General features: G+C 44.6%; 1 long non-coding RNA gene across 1 annotated transcript in view; it reads right to left on the reverse strand.

The window, feature by feature from the left end:
• Positions 1-12605: 12605 nt before the first annotated feature.
• LOC138065770 (uncharacterized) overlaps positions 12606-20512 on the reverse strand; it is an 80091-nt gene continuing 72184 nt past the window's right edge. The window contains exon 3 of the long non-coding RNA XR_011138844.1: positions 12606-14146. This is a non-coding gene — a long non-coding RNA (uncharacterized lncRNA). The remainder of the gene's footprint in view (positions 14147-20512) is intronic.

A 20512-nucleotide genomic window follows, 5' to 3' on the forward strand; every position in this document is an offset into this window, starting at 1 on the left:
ATTGATGTCTAAAATTATTATTCAAACACAGAGGATTTGTATTCTGTTTGTTCATGGTAAATCAGCAAATAATGTTTGATTTTAACAACAGAGCTGATAGGACTGAAACACTGAATCTAAAACCTTCAAAATCATTTTGCGTGCACTGAAAGTCCAGACTGTAATCCATGATGTTTGTGTTAGATTTTCCCCTCCACTTCCTCCAGTTTGACTGAAAAAAATTACGTAGTTCACTAGTCAAACAAGATGTCCATGCACCAGTATGGATCAGCTTCTTGGGAAAAATGTGTTCATCTGAGTTTAGTGCCCCTGTTCATCAACCTGATCTGAATTATGAATGTGTGTGTCTGCACATACCATGCTATTTAAAAACGGAAACTAAAAGAGCTTCTAACGGCTCCATGTCAGGAGTAGAAAAGTGAACTGTACGAGTCATTCAGATAGATATCTTAAACTAACCTAGCACCTTGGAATAAAAATGTTCTTTCCCCAAATTTTATGTGCAGCATTTGGCAACGTTTTCTCCTTGAATATAGTTTCAGGTTTCTGCTCTTTTATGATTGCTTTAATATATAAGTACGGTCAATTTATAAACTAATGGTGATGAAAATGCTATTTATTACGGATACATCTGCCATGGCACTGTAAATTCTTTGGTTACTATCAACAGTAATATTTTGTAAAAAGTCATTATAATAAAATAATGACAATGATATACTAAAACTACTGAATACGCTAACTCAGAAATTCCTCAAAAAAGGAAATATTTTAGCTCTCTTAAAAACATGGTATAGACTAGGCAAATAGTAAAATAACTAAGTCACTGTATCTAGCGAGTCTTGATTGAGCCAGAAGTACCCTTAAACCCAGATACTGGCCCCGCTCTCCCTACCCCAGAAAATGAACGTAAAGTATCCGTCCTCTGGCTCGGTAGCATTTAACATCCGCCTGGCATGGGCTTTACAGGGTACGAGGCTTGGCAAAATCAGGTTAGAGATATGTATTTCAGCAAGCACCACATTTAAACAAGGTGTCATGTCACGTCAGAAAATACCTCCAGTCCTTGATGCCATCTGAAATCGCCCTGCTTCGCTGAGCCCGGGTCCTGCCACGTTTTCTCACGCACCTCCTCGGAGCTGCCGAGTGCCTGCGACTCCCCCTGCGCCGTACGTACCGCTGCAGCGCACGGCTGCAAGTCGTTGCAGCATTGGGGCTCTAGAGAGCACACCAGTATCCAGAACAGCTGGTGCTATCACCGCACTTACCCTTTTTAGCACCTCTCTCTCCTGATGCCACCCCACTGCTCACTTTTGCCTCGGCTCGTTGCAGTACCACGTGCTGGCCTGGTCCTGCGCCTTTGGAAAACAGCCTTGGGAAACTTCCAGCCTTGTCGTGATGTGGTTATTGAAAGAAAGAGAGCTAAAGGCCTGGAAAAACTAAAATTTCACACAAAAGCTAGTAATGAAAGGTTTTTTTTTTTAAATGATGTCTTCCTAAATATACACCTACAGTAAACACAACTACCAGAAAAATAGATTGTTTGTCATAGGAGATGTACTCAACCAGCTGGTTTTCTAATTGCCAATTTGCAAGTCCTTGGTAAAAGGCTTACCCATTCTTCTTAAAAAGGGTGGAATTTTAGCTGAAATTCCCTCAAGATACAAAAGCAGATTCGTAATCTAAGCATTTATTGTCGTAATTGCCTGCTATGTTATGGAGTGCTTCTATGAAGCTCTGCATATTGTGACCTGATTGGGAAACAACTCATTACACATTATCTGCTGTAATGGCAATGTTTATGCAGAAAAAGCTAAAGATCAGCCAAAATTTCATTATAGCAAATTGAAAATACTGCAAGATGAATGCAAAAAGCGTTTGGTAGAAATTGAAGGTACTGAAGTAAAACGTTCCTTTTTTTTCCATATTGAACTAGGAACAAAACATGTTGCAAGATTCAAAGATAAAGCTAGAAAAGATCACCAAGACCGATTGCTCTGATGCTCTGTAGAACATGGGCCGTAGACTTCCATGTTCGCCCCTGCTGGAACCAGAGCGTTTCTTTCAGGAGAAAAAAAATCCAGTCTAACATGGCTATTAATGAGGTTCATTATGATTTGCTCTTATTGTTGGGCCTTCGAACCTTATTTTTAATCTAAGGTGTTCCTATCTTCAGCTCTTTCTGATGGATGATGCTATAACTTTATCTGTTAGGCGGAAGAATTATCTGCTAATAAATTTACGTTCTCTCTGTAGATACGCACAGGCTGCGTTAGCCTTCTTTTGTGATGAAATGAACAGGTTGCTCTCCTTAAGTCTTCCTCATGTTTTCCTTATTTTTATCATCCTGCTAGTTCTCTGTTGAATCTCCTCCAATTTTCCAATATCCTTTTTGAACTGCTGATGCCAGCAGCGGACTCATTTGGCCGGTACGCTGCCACCAAACACGGAGATAATATATCCTACTTACTCCTACTCAATATTCCCCTGCCTTTAATCACTTAGCAGAAGGGCTGGGTTAGCGGCTAATGTTCAGTGCAGCCTCCAGCTCTTTTCCAGGCGGTCAGTGTTTCCTCTGAGCGAGCACTGCCCTTTCCCCTGAGGATGCCCCGAGCCCTGTTTCCTCCGCTGTCTGGATTGGTGTTCGGCTGTGTTAAGCGCGTGTTGTCTGGCTGCAGCCAGGCCACAAGGTGATGCCGGCTGCTGTGTGCCACTGCCCTGGCTGTTGCCTCCTTTGCCGTTCCTCCTATCTGCACGGCAACCTTCAGGACAGTGGCAGAGCTTTAAGATTTATTTCGTGATCCTTCAAAGCAAAGCGTCGTATTTCGGTTGCAGGCACAAGCACAGATTCTCTGTTCAGGGATCTTTTCTCTCCCAGTTGCTCTTCTGTCTAACAACAGGTACATTGCCACTGAACTATATAATGTCACCAAATGGTAATAAGCAAACCCACCAAGTTATGTGCAAATTAGGTTTAGTTCTGCAAAGAAACAATTCTAGTTAATGAGAATGCTTAATCACCAAGAAGTATCTAGCAAACACTGGCAGGGAGGTTACAGGATAAAAACCGCGTTACTTTGCCCCTCAAGGGCTGCTGACACCTCATTTACATCTCACAGAAAAGCACTGCTGCAATCCTCTCCATGCGAATGTGGCAAACGAGAATGTAAAGGCTTATTAATAATTGCTTTCTTCCAGTTAGTTCTTACCCCTCTGGTACTCCTTTGTGGGCGTTATCGTTTGGCTTTCCAAACTGCAGCAAACAGTTTTATACTTGCAATTTGCCTCTAGATACTGTAAGAGCACTTGCATGCACCTGAGCGTGTTCAGCTCACTGCAGACCTGCCCAGCACCCCCAAGCCCCATGTGGGATCCCCCCCCCCAGCCTGCGACCGCCCTGCACCTCATCTCCGTCATCGCAGCGCTGGTGCCATCGCGCTGGAGGCCCGCCTGCCCCTAAGCCGGGCTCCCAGGGAGCTACGGCACCGGCGCTGGCTTGTGCCGGCCGCTCTGCGCCAAGACTTCTCCAGCTGGTGCTCTTTGAAAAGCTTCAGGGCGATCCTGCTAGCTGACTGTCGAGAAGCCCACCTTGCAGCTCCGATGAGATCACAGCATCCACGACTCCTCCGGAGACCAGACATTTCAGCGTGGGATGACTCATGGAAGGAAAGGCTTGTCTTCTTAGCGCATACCGACAAAACTCCCGTCCGTGGAGACTACCCTTCCTGCCCCACCCCCCCGCACATCATTTTATACTGTGTTTTAAACTACTGATTCCTAGGGAAAAACATGTCTGATTGATTGCAAGCTTCAGTGGGAAACAACAAAGCGTAGCTCCCCGAGGCCACAGGAAGCACCGGCATACCAAAGCGCCAGCAGCAAAGAGCTGGTGAAACAGAGGCAGCTTTTAGAGGTGGACACAGAAACCACATTGGCAGAGCCCCTCCACAGACACTGCTGAATTAGAGCCGTCCAGGGGTTGGTTTAGCGGCACCAAGATTAAGGCAATCTACGGCTAATCCCAAGATGAGGAGCAGGCTACAGCGGCATAAATACAACCTGTGGTCTACAACATTTAAATCAGGATTCAAACTACACAGGTCAGACCCTACAAGGAAAAAAAAAAAAAAAAACTGTAGGATTCAGAAAGCCTGAAGTCCGTGACATAAAACTAGACTGAACAAAGTGCTTGAGCGTACACTGCGGGGAAGAGTCCTGGCTGCGGATGGAGGAGACAACGACGCAAGCTGAGTCTGTCTCTAACTTCGAAGTTCCACCTTTTGCTCTTCATATTCCCCACAGAGCTGAGCTAATAAATACACGAGCTTTCCACTCCTTTTTGCCAAGCCTGCCGAATGCATGTGCAGTTCCCGCTCTGACCCTTTCTGCTGCCACCTCTGCGACTCCAACAACTGAGCGGCTAGTATCTACAGTGACTCCTATTCTTAAGGAGCTGTAAAACTGCATTGTAAAGCAGATTTGTTCTTATTCATGGGGCAGTGATGCCATATTACGAGCCTCTGCAACGTGCTTGTAGATCAGTGCCGGAGGAGCACTGGGCACGCAGCGCGGACCTGGTTAACGGCAGCGTGGAAGGATGCCGTGGATCCGCTTGTGGATCCCTCACAAGATGAATGCACTGCTAGAAGGATATAGTAGTTTTTACTATTACCCTGCATACACTAAAACAGAGGTAGTCCTCATAAGCCTCTATTCAAAACCTGAAAATTTCAGGAAGTTTTGTTAAGCTAATTATTCTCAGCATTAAAAAAAAAAAAAAAGAAAAAGATATCAGGCTCCCCCCATTCCCTGCCCCCAAGAAAACAGGCTGCCTTCTTCCATTCTCTAGGTCTTTCCTGCACTCATTTCCTTCCTTGGGTGGAAAGAGGTTTAATATCTCCCTGTTTTAAGTAGGGGAGAAAGCTGCAGGTTGAACCAGATGAAAGTGACTGAAATATTACTGGAGCTACAGCAATTATCCTTTTTTTTTTTTTTTAAACTATCTTTCTCCTTTGCCACTGTCCTTTATTAAAAGCCTGTATTGATTTTTATTATCTGTCCCTCTGCGTGCTCTCCCCCTGGTTGCTCGGACGCTTACAGGAATTTAAATAGACTTTCAGAAATAGCGCTCTCAATTCAGAAGGTTGTTTAAAAGGACGCTGTTAAGACATCTCAGTTTTTATTTAAAAACTTGAACTGAACTAGTATTTTCCTTCATCGGAGAACAGCTATCAATATAAACATTCCTCACGCTGTAACATAATAAACTGAGGTGGTCTAAAGAAAAAAGAAGTGACATTAACTTACTGTTTTATATAGTTACAAGAATTGGTGCTAGAATGTTGTATAATACATTTTTCTTTTTATTCCCTTGATACTAAAATGCGTGATGAGAAAGGGGGGAAAAAATCAGCAGCAAGAATCAAGCTTTTGTTCCCTGCACCTAAAGAAAACACCTTTTCCTGATTATATTCAGATTAGAAAATTATACTCTAACAAATCACAGCCGCAAGCTACCTTCTCCTTCTCCACTATAGAGCATGGAAATTTTTTTCAAAAAAAAAAGCATTATCTTGACACAGCCATGCTGAATGATGCATCTTTCTCCTTTCTTGTTTGTTTTGTTTTATTACCTGGCTAATACTGCCCACAAAGAATAGTTCCTGAGCAGCTACAGAAGCATATGGTAATTAGATAAGAGCCATCAATGGATGCAACAGAATAGAAGGAAATCTAGAAGGAGATAACTAGGTGAATAGGTTTTACACAACTGAATGATGTGTGAAGGAAATGAAATTGGATTACCGAGCTTGCAGTATGTGACCCCATCATTCAAGTTTATCTACAACATATAAGACCAATTCTCCTTTCCTCTGGTCTCATCATATATTTCTGCAGTATCCTATTTATTTCCTCAGTGAGCCATTTGCTACCGCACATGTCAGTCATTTCAGCTTTCTGCTGGGTCCACAAAAAAAAAAAAAAAAAGAGCAGCATTTCCCTACTCCCTACCCCCACTATATCCCCCTTTTCCTTTCGGAAACTTCTCTTCCCTGACATTTCTACAGTGCATTCACCAGCCTGGTCTAACAGCACGTAGCAGAGATTTAAAGACCTTGATCACAGATGCCTCTTCTCTGCTGCACGGAGCTCCGAGAGCACAGTGCTGCTGTGGGTGGGGAAGGAAGGTCAAGTGCTGCTGACATGATCTGGAAGTATTTAACACCTTTACTATTACCATCTGTACACTGACTTAACCCCAATAGAGGAAGAAGAAAGCTTGCACGTTTTATGTGGCGGGGAAGGTGGCATTCGAGAGGACGTGCCTTTGGGGCATGCAGGACTGACCCTGAGGGACAAGCCAACAGCAGCACACTGAGATGCTCCTGGCTGCGCGGAGCAGGCGGGCGCCTCCGCCGGGTTCAGCGTAGAGGTGCCACAAGTAGCACAGCCGCGCGGGGAGGGACCATCTCAGGCCCCAGACATTCCTATTTTCTCCAGCGCGTTTTCCTTTTCCACCTAGAAGTTCTGCCCTCGCAGGAAAGAGAGGAATTTGGCCACTTCTCTGGGATTTTGAGGACGTTTCCAGCCAGCTTTGAACAGCATTTCCAACTAGAAACCCGCAAGCCTGGACAAAAAACCTGGGCAAGCAAGCTAGTGACGAGTTTGAACTCCAGTCCTATCCTCGTTTCAGCCGAGAGAAGAAAGAGATAGGAAGCATAATACAATAGGTTTTATAAAATAGCTAATGGCTTTTAGAGTCAGCAGGTGCTCTCTGTGACCCAAAAGAGCTAAATGGCAAACAAATTATAAACACCCAGAGCCCGTTTAGGGAGGCAGGCTTTGCAGTCGCTCTTTGATGAAATACTCAGTGCAGCCTGGTCAGTCAGCTTTGCCCTTGTTCATCTCAACGCTTTATCAGGGATCACATTTCCTGTTTCAAAGGCCACTTAGCAGTGACAGGTCTATGACTGCACAGTGTTGATTTTAAAGTGTGGCTCCCCTCCAAGGAGGGACTGTAAAAATGACGACATTGGAGTCAATGCTTGTCTCTGCGACCTTTGATCAAAATTTATTCAGTTTACAAATAAAAAAAAAAGCATGCATTTTTTTTCAGTCTTTTAATTCTGCTTCTAATGGTAAGCCTGGGCTCCCTTCTGTTTTTATATTGCTAGTTACAGTAAAGTGTTTTGACAGCCAAGTCCTCTGTTTACTTAGGTGTTCAGAGGTAATTTGATAGTCAAATTTTTACTACCTCTTCCCTATTCTCTCCCCATCCCTAATTATACCCTTGAGTTATAAACAACTGTACTCCATGAATTCAGCGAGGAGCTGGAACATAAAGAATTATCATGAATCAGGCTCAAGAAAATTAAGGGCTCTCTGTGCAGATTGCTGACTTGAAATAGTTATCAGAGGAAAATTGGTACCAAACAGGACTTGGCATATTTATGCTCTGGTCATCAGGTCTATTGATTAAGGAGCTGTTATTAGTTACACACAGTCACCTCTCTGAAAAGACAATATCCTTCAAAAGCGGCAGCTCTGCTGAAACAGTGAAATGCCCCATGCATACGCCTCTAAGCGTAGCTTCTACAGGCAGAAATGTGCAGCGGGCAGCGATTCCCCACATCTGCTCTGAACATGCAACCACAGCAAGTGTCTGTGCCTTTGAACCCATGGCAATCCCCTCTATCCTCCCACAACCCCCCCGAAAGGAAGTGAACTTACACTGCTAACTGCTAAAATTCATGCAGGAATGGTCCACACAAGAACTTTGGGTTGAATCTCAATTTTCAGGCAAGAAATGCTTTCCTCAGACAGCCACAGAAAGTAAAAGATAATCCAGTAAAGATCTAATTGAATTAAGCTGTAAAGAAAGCAAGGGTATTTTGGATGAAACCAGGATTTTGGTCTTGGCTAGGAATCACAGTCTTGACTTATATGGAACTATACGCTTGTGGATTCACTCAGTTATCTGTCCTAGAAAATGCAATAACAGTTCATATTCAAGAGACTAGAAGAAACTGGGAGAAAGGAAGGAGAGCCAAAACAAGATGGTAGAGAGTGCTTTCCACTTGTAACTCGCGTGGGTCAGACGGTTACTTGCTTGCTCCTGGAATGCTTCAACGAGTCACAGATGTTCGTCTCCGCGTTTCTCCGCTGATGGACTTCTTGAAGGGTTTGTTGCTTTTATGTCTGCCACTAGGTCACAAGGCACAAAGAGCAACATGAGGATGCTAACATTTGAGCATCATGGTCAAATAAGGGTATTTTTTTAAGGACTTCACTTAGACATTGAGTGGAGGTTGCTTTGATACAAACACTGTGCCTGCATAGAGCGATCTTGCTGATTACCTCCTCGCTGCTGCAGTTTGGCACCGAAGCACTGTCTCTGCAAAGCACGCCTTTGAAGTTATCCTCTTAAAGAGAACTGACTGGAAAGAGTTGATAAAATCTGTTCTGCAGAGAAATCAACAAAACTGATGCAGCTCTTACTTTTACAGAGCCCAGTTATTTTCCTTTTGACCTGAGTCCTTTTGAACTTTACTTCAGTAACAGTCCTTCTTGCCTCACAGCTTGAAGTAACCACAAAGATAATCTTTAAAATCACTCCTTTCCAGCTGAGAAATACTGAATTCTTTCTACTGGGTAGAATAACCTGATTCTAAATGCCATGAAAGTGAAGTTGCTCTAATGTCTCAGCGATGGTATTTTAGTACCAGCATAGTCTCTTCTCAGGCACTCAAGAGCAAAACAGAACAAAAAAAAATCAGGACAAAAATCATTATGAAGGCAAAATAAAAACAGTTTTATATAATTTCACATTTAGATTCATTTCCATGCATTAGCAATGTAAAGTTTAGCAGACAAGTAGAGATGAGGGATGTTTAAGACAATAAGATTCAAGCAAATTGGGCTGTCTCCAGCTCTGCCACAGGCTTTCTGTTTACAATGGTCTCATATCCTTAAATCTCATTTTCCCATCTGTGAAAAGGAGAGAATACTAATTCCTTTATTTGTCCCGGCCCCAAATGGTTTATAATCTGTACTGAGAACACAGTCTCTTACACTATATGTAATGCCAAGTACTGGGGGGCTGGGGGGGGGGGGGGGTTCTTCTAGGACTGGGAACCCGCAGACACTAAGCTAATACAAATAAGAGTTGCAATGACAAAGTTTTTATTACTTCAGCTGAAAGATTACGCAGTGTGGCACAAAGCAACTATTCTGTGAGCTGTTCCAAGGTATTACATGTTTTCTGAATGTTAAGAGTAAAAATTACCATAGTCTACAGTACACTTGAATGACACAAATGTTATTCAGTGCAATTGGTATTAAGTAGTTGAAAGTCAACTGAGCAAGCCTTGTCATTTCTCACTTACTTTTAAGAGGAGTCTGCCTACAGTGAACTCTGAATTAAGCCAACAAAGGGTTTCCAAATGAAAAGATACCACCAAGTGTTGATAGTTTCTAATACACAATGTCTTCCAGAAATAGCTTGGAGCTTCATTTCCACCTCAGAGAGAGCTGAATGGGCCAGCAGGGATTTTAGCCAGTACCAGGGCAGGTCAAATAGAAAGATGGAAAATTACAGATTACTTAAAAGAAAACAAAGGCAACATGCAGAATCTTGAGATGCCTTAGAAATACAAATACTTGCTCACGTAAGCACTGCAAAACTGGCACTGAAAAGCAGTTTCCTTGAGTAACAATTTTAAAAAGCCCGCTTATGCTTGTGAAGAAATGTAAAGTATTCAGAGATATTTTCTTCACTCTTCTTCTGTGGGACATTATCTTTAATGAAGTTTTGAATTAAAACAATGCAGAAAGTAAAGCCCAGGAAATAATATGCAACTTATAGCAATATTGAGACGAAACATTATTTAGGACTCTTTTAATAGAAATGACTTCTGTGTGGTTTCAGTCAGTTCCAGTAAAGAATCAGCAAAAGGAATTTTCTGAGCTCCTTCTTTGTTCTCAGGCACAACGCGATACAGGCGGATGATGTACCCCGTGATGTGCACCTTTATAATTTTGGATCCATTTCTATCATCCTTCCTGATAGTTTGTTTACTCTTCGACTGCAGCCATTTCAGTAAATGGAGCTATGTATTGTAAGAGCAGCAGAGGGGTATAAAGGCCAGGTTCAGAGTTTGGGCAGAGCCCCAGCAGGCAGCTTTTAGGAGGATTCTGGCTACTTTTATGCTACTAAAAGAAACAGGGCCACAAGACAGGCTTGAGTATTATCCTAAGGTTGCCCATACTCTCTGTCTGTCTGTCTCTAAAGTAAAGCAGAGAGATTGTCCTCATGACCACCAACACAAGTGTGTCTCCACGTCTCTCACCTGCTCCGAAGAGAGGAGACACCCCCTCTCCCAAGCAGCTTGGCCCTCGTGGGCATGGTGGGCCACGGAGGTGGCACCCAAACCGCCTGCCTTTGAGGTGGCCACGACACCCTGAGCCAAGTGTGGGGGGTGGAAAAAGCTTCCTGAGGGTCTTCTGCCTCGTTTTAACATCTCTGAATAGCTTCTGAAATGTAGGGGTTTTAGGCCTGCTAAACAGAGATTGTTTTGGCTAGCTCAGAAGACTGTTCTGTAACTTCATCTCCTCCACTGAACTAGATGTACTCTGTGTGGGAGGAACTGATATCTGAATTTCAAAGCAGTTAATAGTCTTACTTCCACTTTTGCAATATGTGGGAAATTGTAATTAACTAGCTTAGCTAATTCACGTTTTTAATATTTAAATGTTGCTTGTTACACAGAAGCTGATTGCTATAGTAGCTTCATTCTGAAAGCTCATTAGAACTGCTAAAAGGTCTAAATACACACAGCTGAAGAAAAACATGCATTTTTATAAGGCAGGTATTATGGCAATACTTTGAATTTCATTGGCCTGGACAATATGCCAGCCTTCTGCAGGAGTTTTTAATCAAGCTCATTTGCATTCATTTGGAAAGTTACATTGTTATTTTACTGTGCTAAATACTGTGCTAAATGGCACTAGCTAGCAGGATTTTTAGTTTTCTCATTTTTGCTGTCATCAGCCTTCTATTATGACAGAGCCAAAGATCTGAGGGGTCCCTTTTGTGCTGCTCGTGATGCGCACATGATGTAAATGGTATGCGGAGTGAGACTGGACTCTGGAATTTTCTTGTAAGCCGTACCAGCATTATCTAAATATGGCATTTCTTTACTTAAAGATGTACATTACTACTCCTAAACTAGGAACAGATGAATTCCTGTGGAAGGAAAAGACCAAGTATTACCTGCCCGTTGGAGAAGGTAATGCAGATGAAAGGATAAAAAAGGGTGACGAGAGAGGGAGAAATTGCGTGGCAGAGGACATGCTGCTTGTGCTGGAGGATGTGACGTGGCCCGACACAGGGTGTGAGGACAAGATAGACGTCTGGGACAAAATAGTTTCCTGCTACTTTCACAGTCTTGTAGTCCAGGCCTATCCCAGCCAGGGTCACCCTGGGAGGGGTTGGTTGTGCTTTTTAAACTCTTTCACCCGCACATGTGACAGACCCTAGCTACAGCTAGTGCAGGCTGTAGCTTTCTCTTATCTGTGAGATTTTCAGTAGAGTTAGCATTTTCTTTCTATTTTTTCCCCCTCTGTCATATTTTCCCCTTTCATGGCTCCTCCTCCTCCCATAGCTCCCTTTTCCTAAAATGTAACTGAATCCTGTCCATAAATATCACGCAAATGTGCACAGTGCCAGACTAACCATCAGTGGGCACATCTGAATGTGTAAATGCCCCTTTGTTGTTAGGGCTTTTCTGTCTGCTCAGCTATTTGGGAAAAACACCCCAGAAGCCAAAAGCTATATATACACACGCAAAACTCTCCAATCAGCAAATCTTATAAAGGAACTGGCATTACCCTGCCGGCGTAAACCGCGGCGTGCTCAGCGCGGTACGTCAGAGCGGGGCGAGCCTTGCTGCCGTGGGCTCCTCGCCCCCTGCTCCTCTCCCTGGCACTGCCGCACTCCCACCGCGGCCCCTCGTCCCTTGCCCAGCCCTCCCCAAACCTGGCTCTGCCCCTTGCCCTCCTCCCCTCACACCTCTAATTTCCCGGGCAAGGCCTGGTACGGAGCCCCAGCTACCGAGCTACCCAAAGTGCTGACGAGAGGGGGCTTTGCTCTCTGCTTTGACTGCTGATAGCCGCACACCCCCCTGGGCTGGAGCTGCTGGTCTCAGACTCCGGCAAGTGACGCGAAGGAGTTTAAACACGGGGTTCGGCTATTTATTGCAGCCTTCAGTCCCTCGTCAAGCTGCAAAAGAGGGAGTTCAGATGCCCTGCAGGGTCTGCATCGGTCTGCCCCTTTCTTGCCATTTTTTCAGGCATGCAGAGATCCCAAAACTGCTGAGCTACAGCTCCTCTTTCCATTCTCAAGAGGAAGGGACAGCTGTATTGGGGTCCTGTCAAACAGCATCTTTAAAAGAAGCAAAGGCAATTATTTTTCCTTTCTACTAATTTACCATGAGAACTAAGCATCTTCTAAGAGCTTGAAGAACTTGGGAGGAAACTGCAAACTCAGATGCTTTGGTCAAGGTAGATCAATGCTGCTGCCTGAGGCAATTTCATAGGGCTCAGGGACTTTGCAGATGCTGGCCCACAAGCAAGGTGGGAAATAGCAAACAGGCTGGAAACAACTAGAGCCCAGGCCATAAGGTCATTCATCTGCGGAAAGCGGTACTGAAAAGCAAATAGGTTTTCAGAAGGTCAAATTCTGCAGTGCTGGCTTCAGTTGTGAGAGGATCTAATTTTTTTTTTTTTTTTTAGAGCTAATTATTTGAGCAAGGTCAGAAAAGAACAAGCTGTGTCTACCCTAGACAGGGGGTCCTGGCCACTACTAATGAGCCTTGTTAGAAGATGACTTGAAAATGCCGTGTTGGAAGGCTGGAGATAAGGCGAAGGGAGGTCAAAGAAACCTCTCTAAGACACGCATTTTTATAGGGGGGTGCTCTTTTCTGGACAGTGTAGGCTGCAGCAAGGCTTCCTCAGCTAAATGCAGAGGGAAAAGTCCACTGCCAGACCTCCAGTTCACAACAGCCCTGAGGAACCAAAACTAAACTAGAAAGCAATCAATCTCTCTTACTTTCCAATCCTCTGAGAAGAAGGGTGGACTTTACTGAGGTAAAACAGTCACTATCCCCTTACTGCTTTGCTTCCACATCTGGGAGTCTCCAGTTTCACTTCTCCTTTGGATTAGGAGGAAAAGAGAGCCTACAGTCCCCAAAGTGCAGCTAAAGGGCCTGTTTCCCAGGATCTTCGTGCTTTCTCTCTTCCTCTCCCTAGATGAGAAGAAATGGCAAAGAGACCCCTCGCTTTTCAGCAAAAAGCCCTGCAGTGGCTCCTCTGCCCTGTGTCCTGTCCCTTCTTCTCTCTGCAGCCAAAGAGCCTCAGCGCCCACACAGACGGGGTGCTCGGCACGGCCCCGCTGTTTCACTCGCGTTAGCTAGATGAGGCCTGCTGGCGATACACACAAATCCTGCGTCCTGGCTCCCGATAGCCAGCCTGCTTGTGGCAGGTACGAGGGAGGTGCCTTCCTGATCATCCAAAGAGAAAGCAAGCTCCCATTCATCTTTCATACTGCTTATCACAGCTGCTGCAATGCTGCTGCTGAACTTGAGAAAACCGTTCGTCGCCCATACTGATCATAAAACTAAAATGAGGTCAGGAGAAAGTAGTTCAAACAAGTTTTCTTTTTTTCCGGCGCACTCTCAGGGGTGCTGTTTTGCCCAGAAATTGAATAAACAGCTCCTGCTTGCTGACAGTGGCACTGGGTAAGCAAAATCTTGACGGTGCGGGAATCCTCAGGGGCAATTCTGCATGTGCACACAGACAGCAGAAAAGCTTTCCTTCCCACAGTGCTCAGGCAGCAGGTAGTAACCGCTTAACACAATGACATTTTCATGTAGTCCTGGTATTCCCTTTCCTGGTGTCCTGCTTTGATGCAAAGAAGATCAAATCGCTCATCGGGGGTTCTCAGTACTTCCCACACTGAAACCTTCTTTCCCACTGAAAAGATCTCCTCACTTCTAGACAGAAACTTGCTGGTACCTTCTTCCTGTTTAGTTACAGGAAAATCAGACGGGACGAAGCCTTCTGATGGGCTCTTTGGTTGAGAGACGTTCTGCTGCAATGGAAATAGATACCTTGGGATCAGAGAGGCGCAAATGTACTGTAAGAAATATTGCTGAAGAAAGCATAGGTTCCAACACACTATTTCACAGTTTTCAGTTGTCAAAAAGATCTAAGGATAAAGCCTTGGCCCTGCTGAAATGGGAGATTTCCACTGACTGCAAAGATATCAAGGTTTCAACCAAAGGTTTTTTTTGGTGCTTACTTACCTAAAATTCTGAATTTCTGAAGACTCTCATAAAAGTATAAGCAAGACATAAGGAAATCTATCTCTGCCCCCAGTTTGTGATAAAGCATCACAGGAAGGGAGGCCCTCATATTAAATAATCAGAAAAGCCTAATAAGTAGGGGGATTTTCACCAAAAGCTGCACTGCAGCATGACTACAGCCTAAAGTATGTGAAAATACCAGAGTTTAGTAATCAAATCCAGGGAGGTCTGGAGGGAAATCTCTTTCAGATTCTCAATCTCAATAAGTGCATCAAGAACAGAATTTAAAAAACGGTATTCACTCCATCTGTTCACCGTCACATACCCTCGACAAACAGCCTTTTACTAAATTACAGGCATAGTTAATCTGTTAAGCCTATCAAGAAAGCAACAGTAACAGCATCATATTTTCCCCCCCTAGGATACTAATTGCCTGCCATTTTTTTCTCATTATAAAGGTCATTTTATTGTTTGTCCCGATTCTATCTGGAAAAAAAATTCCAAAAGCAGAGGCAAGCAAAATGCTCTGGTTTTGAGTTTTGCGGCGAGGTATTAACATCTTTTATAGGAAGGAGTGTGCGTGTTGCACGCGGGCGTGTATGCGCGCCTGTGTGTGCATGTGTGTGTGTGCATGTGTGTGTGCGCGCACGTGTGTGCGTGCGTGTGTCTCTGGAGAATGTCACTGCTCACGTGCAATCTGGCGCAGCTTGGCAAACGGCAGACGCAGCGCCCGTGCTTATTATATGCAAATAGAGTTAATTCCTGTGGACATCCCTCACAATTAAAACTGCGGCAGCTGATAAGCACTACAGTTTACATGAGATAACCCGCAAGAGCGCTTTCAAAATACACTGTGGAAACCTGGACCTGCACCAAGAGCACAGTGGTTCTGGTAGGTGCTTGGAGGTGGAAAGGAATAGGTCTAATGCTATGGAAGTAATTGCTCACATGGTTGATAGATCACAGCATTCATTGTTTTTATTGCTGCTGTGCTTCTTTTTATAAATAGCCTATAGGCTATACATCTGAAAATACAGTCCTGCCAAAAGAAGCAGGGGAAAACCAGGAGATCCTGTGCGGCTATTGCAGCAGTGCTGGTGAAATCTATTGCCACTGTTTCAATTTTTGTTCGCATCACCCCTGTCAGGGTAAGTTTGGTTAGGAGAGCCTAGTACGTTGTGGGGAGGAAAAAAGAGAGAGAGAGAGAGAAGGTGAGAGGCAGGAGGAATGGGAGAAAGAAAGGGCAGGAGAGGAGTGACGCCGAGGTGAGCAGAGCAGGAGGGAGAAAGCCAGTTGGTCCTGAGGACGCTTCCTACCTCCGTAATGACACTGGGGCCAGCTTGTTTGCAAGGATGTCACCGAGAGGAGGGATTTAGGAACATAATTTATGGGTCTTGCTGCTAAAGATTGCTCTTTGTCACTTGCTCCTTAGTGCATTGTGCATACCAAGTGCCTCCCCCGCAAAAGCTGTTGAAATCCTTTAATGCTACAGAAATCAAGACACCGCACTTCCTGGTTCACCTCTGCTGCTTCAAAAAGTAAACTGGAAAATGCTTAGGCAGCATTTTAATTTGTCATCTATATTTTAAAATACTATTTAAACAAGCAATCATGTTTCAAAGGGGAGGACAAAATCACGGGGTTTTAAAAAATGTATGAGCGCTTCTTCTGAACATACTGTATAAATTATAGTTCATCAGCTGTAACTACACAAGAGTCTAAGATATAATTTCACATCTCTTTAAACAATTTTTCATATAACATGGTAGTTATAGCCAATTAATAAGTTATTCAATAAATATTTTAATTGATACCTAATTAACCTGCTGTGGAATGAAAGTACATTTATCGCTGCTGCTAAGGGGATATTTCTAAATAGTAAAATAAGAGAAATACAGAAATAGGGTGCATAATCGTAGTGCGATTATGCTCCTAGCTGCAATGTGCATAATTTGTAATCTTGTAGGTTAATTCTGCCTGGGCTGCACTCCAGTATTCAGCAGTAGCAAGCAATTAGCAGCGATATCTCCCCGAGACGGTAGTTCACTCTTGCCTTTAGGCGTACTCCTTTAGTCAAGGATGGATATAACACGGTGCAGATGTGCTTGAAAGGATGAGCCGTAGTAACTGTCACAGGGCACACACAGCTCAGAGGGTGCCGTCTAGTAGAGCAACTGAAAAACCCAGTCTGGCACCCACGTAAGGGCTGTAAGGAAATGGCAGGCACAGAAACCCAAAAAATGCGATACCAGACCGCAGCTGCTGCCTAGCACTGGTGGTGCCAGCATCCTGCTAGCACTTTGCTTTTTTTGCTTTAAAAAGGAAAGGCTCAGGACCAGCTCCTCTGCCGGGAACCACCCGGCAGCAGGCTGGCTCCGGGGTCTCGCAGAGCGCTTGGGTTCAGCGCCCTCCTCTTCCTCCTGAGGATCAAACCCTCCTCCCCGATTTCCCCCGGGATGGCAGATTGCCGCCCCGCAGCCCAGGGTCAGGGGCACCGTCACCCCGCGGCGCATTTTGCATCTCCCCTGCTTCGGCAGGAAGGTGAGAGCTGGAGCCTATGTCTGCATCCAGTGCCATGACTTCGGGGGGAAACGGGATGGCCGAGGTCAGGCCTGGGTTCACAGGTTTTGCTCTTTCCTCACCGCCTGCCGTGTTTGCTTTTGAGCACCTTGTGATGTCCTAAGACCAAAAGTCACTGAGCAAATGCAGGCAAGGGTGTCCTTACCCAGGAGCAGGATCTGACCCTCTGCAATTCGAAGCACTGCATACTGCCTCCACCGCTGGGCCTTGCACAACTACCCCTCCCTTGCCCCTTGCTGTGCGCTGCCGGGCATTTGCTGAATCATCGCACACCTGGGCAAGGCTCAAAATGCAGGAGAGAGAAGGGTTTTTCTTTGCTGACTTGAGGAAGTCTGGTGAGTAAAGAAGAGAGGGGACAGAAAGCAACAGTAGAGAGGACTGGAGGGGGCTATTCACAGATTTGTGGTTCAGATGTGTTCAGCACTCAGACATCGCGCAGAATTACCGGTCAATAATATCAGGAAATATTTACCCTGCACAGCTACCTTTCGAACACTGATTAAAGTGCACACCTTAAAGAGGGAGAGAGGGGGAAGCTATTGTCTTTGAAGAGCCGGAGGATGAGAGGAGGAGCGTGTCCCGTCGAGAGGAGTCAGTCTTCAGGCGAAAAAAAGCTCTCTGGAAATTTGACAATCATTCTCCAGCATCAATATTTATTATGTAGGAGCATGTCTTGTCCTAACTCGTATTATCTGGGGCTAGCCAATTAAATACTGTAATAAAGGCAATTCCCATTTGTTTCATATAACAAGACTGCCCATCTGTGTTGAGGTCTTAGTAATAACCCCAACCGAAGCTGCATGCCTGAGCAACAAAGATAATTTCACATTGAGTGTCCTGGAGAAAAGCATGTGCGATTCTGATTTTCAAAGGTAAGATTTTTTTCGTGTATTTTATCACACTTCAGGTAAACATAAACTTTGGGACAAAGCAGAGGCACAACTGTACACACACAATCACGGCCTAATATTTTTTCTCTTGTGTTTGCTCTGGTGTTATTTAGGCACATTGCTGGACTTTAAAAGCCAGTTCCTGACACAATAAAATAATGCTGTCTCAGTAATCACCTGTAATGTGATTGTCTGCAGTTCCTCACTCTCCCAAGCTACTGCCAGCCATGAAATACCAAATGCACTGTTCATGAACTGTAAAACACAGAGTTATGGCCTTTTGTGTTTGCATGGCCATGAAAGCAGATATTACAAATCCTGACATCCATTGCATTCTGTAGCAGGGAAAGAAATGGGAAAAAAAAAAAAGAAAGAAATCCTGTCAGCTCCATTAATCTAGAGACTAGTGTTTGAAGCAGGAAATAATAAAATCTGATCAAACATGTTAGTTTGCATCCAGTGGTTCGTGTACTGCTACTATACTTGAGGCTGCATTCAAGTAAGTGGGCAGGTAAGAAAGGAGGCTGGAAAGGTCCATGTGATGCAAAACAGGATGGGGTTAAATTGCACAGGGTGACACAGAGCAGTAATGCAGTGATAATATCAGTGCCTTGCAGACTTGGTATCATCTGGCACTGCATCTGTTTAGAGCGACGGTGCTACCTCTACCGTGACAGAGGGTAACTGGCCTCAGCCCACTCAAGTAGCCCCGCAGAGCCTTACAATATTATTCTGATGTGCACACATCTGGCTATCCCTGTGAACTGAGCTAGGATATACTCCTCTGCTGGATATGGGGTGATTTGTAGGGCTAGGAAAGCCCTGCTCTTTGATGAAGCAGCTGGAGCAGAGGGAGGTCCCCGAGACCCTCCGGGATAGCGGTGCGGGGCTATGGGGTTGCCTCTGAGTGCTCACTCCCGCCGCAGCTGCAGAGCTGCTGACCCTGCCAGCCTCCTCGGCACCGCCGCCACTTGGGTCCAAACTAGGACTTTTTTTCCCCTCCATTCCATTCGCAGAATAAACACAGCCCAGCTCTGACCATGCGAATCCTGTAAAGGTACCGAGCAGTTACAAAAAAACAGGACTTCCCTTCCGAGCGCATGAACATCTAGGTAATGTTGAATGCCTCTAGGGTAGGAATGTCCTCAGATGTCCATGAGCAACTCTATCGAGCCCACAGGGCGGCGGGCAGCATGAGGCAACGCACTCGCCAGCCGACTCGGACGCCAGGAAAGTGGTTCCTCGCCCCCGCAGGAGCCCAGCAAGGTTCCTCGCGCCCCTCCAGCACGGCCACAGCCCTGGCTCGCCTGTCCCACACGAGCATGGTGGGAAGCCAACAGCCAGCCCGCCTTGGGCAGCTCTGAAGGAGCAATCTGGAGGTAAAGACAACTGGTCTTAAATAATAGCCTGAAGCCACATAGCTGAAGAAGCTCCATTGACTGCAATGCGTTTAATGCAAGGCTGAATCTGACCCATTGTCGACCATGTGTGAGACACAAACAGGCTTTTCTTGAATCTACACGCTTTCTTACCCCACTGTCTTACAAGTATGTTTATTGTGGGCAATGGAAAGAAGACAAGTCTCCATTTATAACCGTATTTCCTCATATCCCATTTATTATAACAACCTAAGGTATTCACAGCCTGGAGGACGTACAGTGCATGCTTACATCTTTGTTCTCGCGAGGCACCAGAGCCTCACCACAGCTGGTGGGGCTCGTGCCATGTTGTGCCAGTAATTGTGCCTCCCAAGGAAAGCATCTCCCACTGTCCACCAGCAACTGAAAGGACCAAGTACAAAAGTTACTTGTCATTTACTTATCTATTAAAAAGTATTTTAAACAAAAAGCTACTTGCCTATATTTAAAGGGGGTGCAGAGCCAGGATATATATTCACAGAGGCATTATACATACATGTGGTCAACATAGAGAAATTGAAAGATGGGGAAAGCATACATGCATTCAAGGCTGAAGGAAAAAGAAAAGATTATTGGGGGACAAGAGGAACTCTGAATACTGGGATGAAAAAAACTTCAATTCATAGAAAGATGTGGAGATCTTCAAGAGAAAAGAAAAATCAAATGTAATCATTTGTCCTTGCAGACAACAAAAGGGTGCCTACCTGGCACACAGCTCACACAGCTTTTTAGCTCTGGACTTATTAGTTTATTTCATAATTGCATTCTTTAACCTACCGACAGAACATCAAATCTGAAATTTCAAGCAAATTATGCAATTCTTTCCAAGAAGCAGCAGGCAATACTTTAACCTTGTCTTTGTCAATTTTCTGCTGTATTGCTAATTAGATTCATAGCTCACATTAATATTGTGGCACCAACTGCTCAGCAGCCACATCAATATTTTGCAAACCTTCCAGCTGAAAACTATGCATAATTCAGTGTTACATATTGATTTTTAAGAATGATGATATCGGAGCTGCTGAGAAAATGAATGCAGTTCCTTTGTGGTCATGTCCTTAATTACTTCATGTAATTGACATCTGGCTTCTGTAGATCCTTCCCTCAACTGAGAGGTACGTAATGTAATTTAATATTGCCTAATTACTATTGCAGCTCAGGGAGCCAGATAAATAGCCCTTACATCTCCTTTACTTGGCCACTTTTGTAGCTCATATAGATGCATGTTCTCTAAATGCTCAACTTGCACATCTTGCATTGGGAA

Source organism: Struthio camelus, chromosome 1 (genome assembly GCF_040807025.1).
Source record: "Struthio camelus isolate bStrCam1 chromosome 1, bStrCam1.hap1, whole genome shotgun sequence".
In the NCBI taxonomy this organism is placed as follows: Eukaryota; Metazoa; Chordata; class Aves; order Struthioniformes; family Struthionidae; genus Struthio; species Struthio camelus.